This window comes from Triticum aestivum, chromosome 7D, assembly GCF_018294505.1.
Source record: "Triticum aestivum cultivar Chinese Spring chromosome 7D, IWGSC CS RefSeq v2.1, whole genome shotgun sequence".
Lineage (NCBI taxonomy): Eukaryota > Viridiplantae > Streptophyta > Magnoliopsida > Poales > Poaceae > Triticum > Triticum aestivum.
This window is the reverse complement of record NC_057814.1, coordinates 125,067,075-125,076,945: the sequence shown is the minus strand read 5'-3', so window position 1 is coordinate 125,076,945 and position 9,871 is coordinate 125,067,075.

The window sequence follows — 9,871 nt, the reverse complement described above, 5'->3', positions numbered from 1 at the left end:
CCCCCTCCTTGTCTAATTCGGACTAGAGGGGGAGGGGGCGCGCGGCTGCCCTGGCCGCCCCTCCTCTTCTCCCACTAAGGCCCATGAGGCCCAATTAACTCCCCCGGGGGTTCCGGTAACCCCCCGGTACTCCGGTAAATGTCCGAAACTTCCTAGAACCTTTCCAGTGTCCAAACATAGTCGTCCAATATATCGATCTTTATGTATCAACCATTTCGAGACTCCTCGTCATGTCCGTGATCATATACGGAACTCCGAACTACCTTCGGTACATCAAAACACAAAAACTCAAAATACCGATTGTCACCAAACTTTAAGCGTGCGGACCCTACGGGTTCGAGAACTATGTAAACATGACCGAGACACGTCTCCGGTCAATAACCAATAGCGGAACCTGGATGCTCATGTTGGTTCCCACATATTCTACGAAGATCTTTTATCGGTCAAACCGCATAACAACATACGTTGTTCCCTTTGTCATTGGTATGTTACTTGCCCGAGATTTGATCGTCGGTATCTCAATACCTAGTTCAATCTCGTTACCGGCAAGTCTCTTTACTCATTCTGTAATGCATCATCCCGCAACTAACTCATTAGTCACATTGCTTGCAAGGCTTATAGTGATGTGCATTACCGAGAGGGCCCAGAGATACCTCTCCGACAATCGGAGTGACAAATCCTAATCTCGAAATACGCCAACTCAATAACTACCTTCGGAGACACCTGTAGAGCACCTTTATAATCAACCAGTTACGTTGTGACGTTTGGTAGCACACACAGTGTTCCTCCGGTAAACGGGAGTTGCATAATCTCATAGTCATAGGAACATGTATAAGTCATGAAGAAAGCAATAGCAACATACTAAACGATCAAGTGCTAAGCTAACGGAATGGGTCAAGTCAATCACATCATTCTCCTAATGATGTGATCCCGTTAATCAAATGATAGCTCATGTCCATGGCTAGGAAACTCAACCATCTTCGATTAACGAGCTAGTCATGTAGAGGCATACTAGTGACACTATGTTTGTCTATGTATTCACACATGTATTATGTTTCCGGTTAATACAATTCTTTATCATGATATGAGGAAATAAATAATAACTTTATTATTGCCTCTAGGGCATATTTCCTTCAGTCTCCCACTTGCACTAGAGTCAATAATCTAGATTACACAGTAATGATTCTAACACCCATGGAGTTTTGGTGCTGATCATGTTTTGCTTGTGGAAGAGGCTTAGTCAACGGGTCTGCAACATTCAGATCCGTATGTATCTTGCAAATCTCTATGTCTCCCACCTGGACTTGGTCCCGGATGGAATTGAAGCGTCTCTTGATGTGCTTGGTCCTCTTGTGAAATCAGGATTCCTTTGCCAAGGCAATTGCACCAGTATTGTCACAAAAGATTTTCATTGGACCCGATGCACTAGGTATGACACCTAGATCGGATATGAACTCCTTAATCCAGACTCCTTCATTTGCTGCTTCCGAAGCAGCTATGTACTCCGCTTCACACGTAGATCCCGCCACGACGCTTTGTTTAGAACTGCACCAACTGACAGCTCCACCGTTCAATGTAAACACGTATCCGGTTTGTGATTTAGAATCGTCCAGATAAGTGTCAAAGCTTGCATCGACGTAACCATTTACGACTAGCTCTTTGTCACCTCCATAAATGAGAAACATATCCTTAGTACTTTTCAGGTATTTCAGGATGTTCTTGACCGCTGTCTAGTGATCCACTCCTGGATTACTTTGATACCTCCCTGCTAGGCTAATAGCAAGACACACATCAGGTCTGGTACACAGCATTGCATACATGATAGAGCCTATGGCTGAAGCATAGGGAACATCTTTCATTTTCTCTCTATCTTCTGCAGTGGTCGGGCATTGAGTCTGACTCAACTTCACACCTTGTAACACAGGCAAGAACCCTTTCTTTGCTTGATCCATTTTGAACTTTTTCAAAACTTTGTCAAGGTATGTGCTTTGTGAAAGTCCTATCAAGCGTCTTGATCTATCTCTATAGATCTTGATGCCTAATATGTAAGCAGCTTCACCGAGGTCTTTCATTGAAAAACTCTTATTCAAGTATCCTTTTATGCTATCCAGAAATTCTATATCATTTCCAATCAGCAATATGTCATCCACATATAATATCAGAAATGCTACAGAGCTCTCACTCACTTTCTTGTAAATACAGGCTTCTCCAAAAGTCTGTATAAAACCATATGCTTTGATCACACTATCAAAACGTTTATTCCAACTCCGAGAGGCTTGCACCAGTCCATAAATGGATCGCTGGAGCTTGCACACTTTGTTATCTCCCTTTGGATCGACAAAACCTTCTGGTTGCATCATATACAACTCTTCTTCCAGAAATCCATTCAAGAATGCAGTTTTGACATCCATTTGCCAAATTTCATAATCATAAAATGCGGCAATTGCTAACATGATTCGGACAGACTTAAGCATCACTACGGGTGAGAAAGTCTCATCGTAGTCAATCCCTTGAACTTGTCAAAAACCTTTCGCACCAAGTCGAGCTTTATAGACAATAACATTACCGTCAGCGTCAGGCTTCTTCTTGAAGATCCATTTATTCTCAATGGCTTGCCGATCATCGGGCAAGTCAACCAAAGTCCACACTTTGTTCTCATACATGGATCCCATCTCAGATTTCATGGCCTCAAGCCATTTTGCGGAATCTGGGCTCACCATCGCTTCTTCATAGTTTGTAGGTTCGCCTTGGTCAAGTAACATGACTTCTAGAATAGGATTACCGTACCACTCTGGTGCGGATCTTACTCTGGTTGACCTACGAGGTTCAGTAGTAACTTGATCTGAAGTTTCATGATCAATATCATTAGCTTCCTCACTAATTGGTGTAGGTGTCACAGGAACCGGTTTCTGTGATGAACTACTTTCCAATAAGGGAGCAGGTACAGTTACCTCATCAAGTTCTACTTTCCTCCCACTCACTTCTTTCGAGAGAAACTCCTTCTCTAGAAAGGATCCATTCTTAGCAACGAATGTCTTGCCTTCGGATCTGTGATAGAAGGTGTACCCAACAGTTTCCTTTGGGTATCCTATGAAGACACATTTCTCCGATTTGGGTTCGAGCTTACCAGGTTGAAGTTTTTTCACATAAGCATCGCAACCCCAAACTTTAAGAAACAACAACTTTGGTGTCTTGCCAAACCACAGTTCATAAGGCATCGTCTCAACGGATTTTGATGGTGCCCTATTTAACGTGAATGCAGCCGTCTCTAAAGCATAACCCCAAAACGATAGCGGTAAATCAGTAAGAGACATCATAGATTGCACCATATCTAGTAAAGTACGATTACGACGTTCGGACACACCATTACGCTGTGGTGTTCCGGGTGGCGTGAGTTGCGAAACTATTCCGCATTGTTTCAAATGTAGACCAAACTCGTAACTCAAATATTCTCCTCCACGATCAGATCGTAGAAACTTTATTTTCTTGTTACGATGATTTTCCACTTCACTCTGAAATTCTTTGAACTTTTCAAATGTTTCAGACTTATGTTTCATTAAGTAGATATACCCATATCTGCTCAAATCATCTGTGAAGGTGAGAAAATAACGATACCCGCCGCGAGCCTCAACATTCATCGGACCACATACATCTGTATGTATGATTTCCAACAAATCTGTTGCTCGCTCCATTGTTCCGGAGAACGGCGTCTTAGTCATCTTGCCCATAAGGCATGGTTCGCAAGTACCAAGTGATTCATAATCAAGTGATTCCAAAAGTCCATCAGTATGGAGTTTCTTCATGCGCTTTACACCAATATGACCCAAACGGCAGTGCCACAAATAAGTTGCACTATCATTATCAACTCTGCATCTTTTGGCTTCAACATTATGAATATGTGTATCACTACTATCGAGATTCAACAAAAATAGACCACTCTTCAAGGGTGCATGACCATAAAAGTTATTACTCATATAAATAGAACAACCATTATTCTCAGATTTAAATGAATAACCGTCTCGCATCAAACAAGATCCAGATATAATGTTCATGCTTAACGCTGGCACCAAATAACAATTATTTAGGTCTAAAACTAATCCCGAAGGTAGATGTAGAAGTAGCGTGCCGACGGCGATCACATCGACTTTGGAACCATTTCCCACGCGCATCGTCACCTCGTCCTTAGCCAGTCTTTGCTTAATCCGTAGTCCCAGTTTCGAGTTGCAAATATTAGCAACAGAACCAGTATCAAATACCCAGGTGCTACCGCGCGCTCTAGTAAGGTACACATCAATAACATGTATATCACATATACCTTTGTTCACCTTGCCATCCTTCTTATCCGCCAAATACTTGGGGCAGTTCCGCTTCCAGTGACGAGTCTGCTTGCAGTAGAAGCACTCAGTCTCAGGCTTAGGTCCAGACTTGGGTTTCTTCTCTTGAGCAGCAACTTGTTTGCTGTTCTTCTTGAAGTTCCCCTTCTTCTTCCCTTTGCCCTTTTTCTTGAAACTGGTGGTCTTGTTGACCATCAACACTTGATGCTCCTTCTTGATTTCTACCTCCGCAGCCTTTAGCATTGCGAAGAGCTCGGGAATTTTCTTATCCATCCCTTGCATATTATAGTTCATCACGAAGCTCTTGTAGCTTGGTGGCAGTGATTGAAGAATTCTGTCAATGACACTATCATCCGGAAGATTAACTCCCAGTTGAATCAAGTGATTGTTATACCCAGACATTTTGAGTATATGTTCACTGACAGAACTATTCTCCTCCATCTTGCAGCTGTAGAACTTATTGGAGACTTCATATCTCTCAATCCGGGCATTTGCTTGAAATATTAACTTCAACTCTTGGAACATCTCATATGCTCCATGATGTTCAAAACATCGTTGAAGTCCCGGTTCTAAGCCGTAAAGCATGGCACACTGAACTATCGAGTAGTCATCAGCTTTGCTCTGCCAGAAGTTCTTAATGTAGTCAGTTGCATCTGCAGCAGGCCTGGCACCTAGCGGTGCTTCTAGGACGTAATTCTTTTGTGCAGCAATGAGGATAATTCTCAAGTTACGGACCCAGTTCGTGTAATTGCTACCTGTTGGAAATATGCCCTAGAGGAATAATAAATGGTTATTATTATATTTCCTTGTTCATGATAATTGTCTATTGTTCATGCTATAATTGTGTTATCCGAAAATCGTAATACATGTGTGAATAGATAGACCACAACGTGTCCCTAGTAAGCCTCTAGTTGACTAGCTCGTTGATCAACAGATAGTCATGGTTTCCTGACTATGGACATTGGATGTCATTGATAACGGGATCACATCATTAGGAGAATGATGTGATGGACAAGACCCAATCCTAAGCATAGCACTAAAGATCGTGTAGTTCGTTTGCTAGAGCTTTTCCAATGTCAAGTATCATTTCCTTAGACCATGAGATCGTGCAACTCCCGGATACTGTAGGAGTGCTTTGGGTGTGCCAAACGTCACAACGTAACTGGGTTACTATAAAGGTGCACTACGGGTATCTCCGAAAGTGTCTGTTGGGTTGGCACGGATCGAGACTGGGATTTTTCACTCCGTATGACAGAGAGGTATCTCTGGGCCCACTCGGTAATGCATCATCATAATGAGCTCAATGTGACTAAGGAGTTAGCCACGGGATCATGCATTACGGTACGAGTAAAGTGACTTGCCGGTAACGAGATTGAACAAGGTATTGGGATACCGACGATCGAATCTCGGGCAAGTAACGTACCGATTGACAAAGGGAATTGAATACGAGATTGATTGAATCCTCGACATCGTGGTTCATCCGATGAGATCATCGTGGAACATGTGGGAGCCAACATGGGTATCCAGATCCCGCTGTTGGTTATTGACCGGAGAGGCGTCTCGGTCATGTCTGCATGTCTCCCGAACCCGTAGGGTCTACACACTTAAGGTTCGGTGACGCTAGGGTTGTAGAGATATTAGTATGCGGAAACCCGAAAGTTGTTCGGAGTCCCGGATGAGATCCGGACGTCACGAGGAGTTCCGGAATGGTCCGGAGGTGAAGAATTATATATAGGAAGTCCAGTTTCGGCCACCGGGAGAGTTTCGGGGGTTATCAGTATTGTACCGGGACCACCGGAAGGGTCCCGGGGGTCCACCGGGAGGGCCCCCCTATCCCGGAGGGCCCCATGGGCTGAAGTGGGAAGGGAACCAGCCCTTAGTGGGCTGGGGCGCCCCCCTTGGGCCTCCCCCTGCGCCTATGGTTGGAAACCCTAGGGGTGGGGGGCGCCCCACTTGCCTTGGGGGGCAAGCTTCCCCCCTGGCCGCCGCCCCCCCTTGTAGATGGGATCCAGGGCCGGCGCCCCCCTCCCAGGGGGCCTATATATAGTGGGGGGGACGCAGGGCAGCAGCAACACAGCCCCTGGCGCCTCCCTCTTCCCCTGCAACACCTCTCCCTCTCGCAAAAGCTTGGCGAAGCCCTGCCGAGATCCCCGCTACTTCCACCACCACGCCGCCGTGCTGCTGGATCTCCATCAACCTCTCCTTCCCCCTTGCTGGGTCAAGAAGGAGGAGACGTCGCTGCTCCGTACGTGTGTTGAACGCAGAGGTGCCGTCCGTTCGGCACTCGGTCATCGGTGATTTGGATCACGGCGAGTACGACTCCATCAACCCCGTTCACTTGAACGCTTCCGCTCACGATCTACAAGGGTATGTAGATGCACTCCTTTCCCCTCGTTGCCAGTATACTCCATAGATGGATCTTGGTGATGCGTAGAAAATTTTAAAATTCTGCTACGATCCCCAACAGTGGTATCAGAGCCAGGCCTATGCGTAGTTACTATGCACGAGTAGAACACAAAGTAGTTGTGGGCGTAGATGTTGTCAATTCTTCTTGCCACTACTAGTCTTATCTTGTTTTGGCGGTATTGTGGGATGAAGCGGCCCGAACCGACCTTACATGTACGCTTACGTGAGACAGGTTCCACCGACTGACATCCACTAGTTGCATAAGGTGGCTAGCGGGTGTCTGTCTCTCCCACTTTAGTCGGAACGGATTCGATGAAAAGGGTCCTTATGAAGGGTAAATAGAAATTGGCATATCACGTTGTGGTTTTACGTAGGTAAGAAACATTCTTGCTAGAAACCTATAGAAGCCACGTAAAAACTTGCAACAACAATTAGAGGACGTCTAACTTATTTTTGCAGCATGTGCCTTGTGATGTGATATGGCCAGAAGATGTGATGAATGATATATGTGATGTATGGGATTGATCATATTCTTGTAATAGGAATCACGACTTGCATGTCGATGAGTATGACAACCGGCAGGAGCCATAGGAGTTGTCTTTATTTTTTGTATGACCTGTGTGTCATTGAATAACGCCATGTAAATTACTTTACTTTATTGCTAAACGCGTTAGCCATATAAGTAGAAGTAATCGTTGGCGTGACAACTTCATGAAGACACGATGTGTTGGAAATATAACCTAGAGGCAATAATAAATGGTTATTATACTATTTCTTTGTTCATGATAATTGTCTATTGTTCATGCTATAATTGTGTTATCCGGAAATCGTAATACATGTGTGAATACATAGACCACAACGTGTCCCTAGTAAGCCTCTAGTTGACTAGCTCGTTGATCAACAGATAGTCACGGTTTCCTGACTATGGACATTGAATGTCATTGATAACGGGATCACATCATTAGTAGAATTTTGTGATGGACAAGACCCAATCCTAAGCATAGCTCAAAGATCGTGTAGTTCGTTTACTAGAGCTTTTCCAATGTCAAGTATCTTTTCCTTAGACCATGAGATCGTGCAACTCCCGGGTGCCGTAGGAGTGCTTTGGGTGTGCCAAACGTCACAACATAACTGGGTGACTATAAAGGTGCACTACGGGTATCTCCGAAAGTATCTGTTGGGTTGGCACGGATCGAGACTGGGATTTGTCACTCCGTATGACGGAGAGGTATCTCTGGGCCCACTCGGTAATGCATCATCATAATGAGCTCAATGTGACTAAGGAGTTAGTCACGGGATCATGCATTACGGTACGAGTAAAGAGACTTGCCGGTAACGAGGTTGAACAAGGTATTGGGATACCGACGATCGAATCTCGGGAAAGTAACATACCGATTGACAAAGGGAATTGTATATGGGATTGATTGAATCCTCGACATCGTGGTTCATTCGATGAGATCATCTTGGAACATGTGGGAGCCAACATGGGTATCCAGATCCCGCTGTTGGTTATTGACCGGAGAGGCGTCTCGGTCATGTCTGCATGTCTCCCGAACCCGTAGGGTCTACACACTTAAGGTTCGGTGACGCTAGGGTTGTAGAGATATGAGTATGCGGAAACCCGAAAGTTGTTGGGAGTCCCGGATTGTCACGACCGGTTTTTCAATAAAATAATTATTGAGAGACCAATCCCTTTTACGGACCAGCGAGGAAGAATTCCTTCTCGCTGGTAGACATTATCTTGGTCACTGAAGAAAAATACCAGGAGTACTAAATATAATACAAGGTTGAGCAGAGACTGCCCATCAATTTATTACATGCACGCCGCTAAAACAATACGGCGGATAGGGTGGCAACAACTAACTTACGATAATAACGGTGGTGGAAATATCACCGCGAAGCGAGTGATATGATTCCAGGAGACTACAGCTCTTCGAGCGTTTGAGTGAGGCTCGTGGAAACTTATTGCGGGTGGCGGAAGCGTATACAATACAAGTGACCAATGAACGGGATCGCGCAGGACTGACTGAGACTCCTCTAGGCATCGGACGCGCTATCAAACTCTTCATCCAAGAGATCGCCTTCGTCAACATCTGGCCAAATCAACAAGCCAGGTGAGTACTATGAAAGTACTCGCAAGACAGTTCGGACATAAGATATAACAAAAGTAAACATGAAGCACATGAACAAGTTAACTAGTGCGATTAGACATAATGGTAATAAATACTGGGTGCCAAGCGAGGGTCTGAATGACGCCTCGAGCGGAAACTGCAGAATAGTAATACTGGTGCCAAACGAGTGTCTGAAAGACTCCTCGAGCGGAAAATGCGGAATATTAATGCGGTGCCAAGCGAGTGTCTGAAAGACTCCTCGAGAGGAAAAATGCGGAATAATAATGCCACAGTCGGGCGTCGGGGCGACACCACATAAAGGGCTTATAACAGAAAATAATAGACAGTGCATGCCGCAGTCGGACGTCTGAGCGACATCACATAAAGGGCTTATATTTAAAGTAAGAAACAAGTACACGCCACAGTCGGACGTCTGCGCGACGTCACATAAAGGGCTTATATCACAACTCATTAATACAATAGTTTGGGAACATAAGTTATCACAGGTATGAGACCAATATAAAGTTAGTCCATCCACAGGAATAACAATAAATCTGAATTTACCACTTGAGCTTGTTCACCGGGGACAAGTTTTTCACACGGATAGATATGGATATAATGTTTACACTACTTGATCATGGATATGATGATTCGGAAGGAATTGACTCTGCAGAGTTTGTACTTAACCACAGCCAACGGATTTCAGTAGTCACGGGGACTAGTTCCGTCTACGGCGTTTTGGAGGAAACACGTCTAACCAGTACACACCCAATTTAACCATCCGAAGCCAGGGATCACCCTCGGCAACTTTCAAGAAAAACCTTGAGACGGGGAGGCTACAACCTCGCGTAGCATGGGATCAAATTTCTATACGCGCGCTTTAAGGGGGTGCCCCCCCTCTCGGTCCCAACCGGAAACACCCATGCCCCCTGACCGAATGACTGGCTTTAATCCTGGGCCAAGGTACCATCATCCCGGCCTCTCTGTTTGGTGTGTACACGGAAAGAGGTTACCAACTTA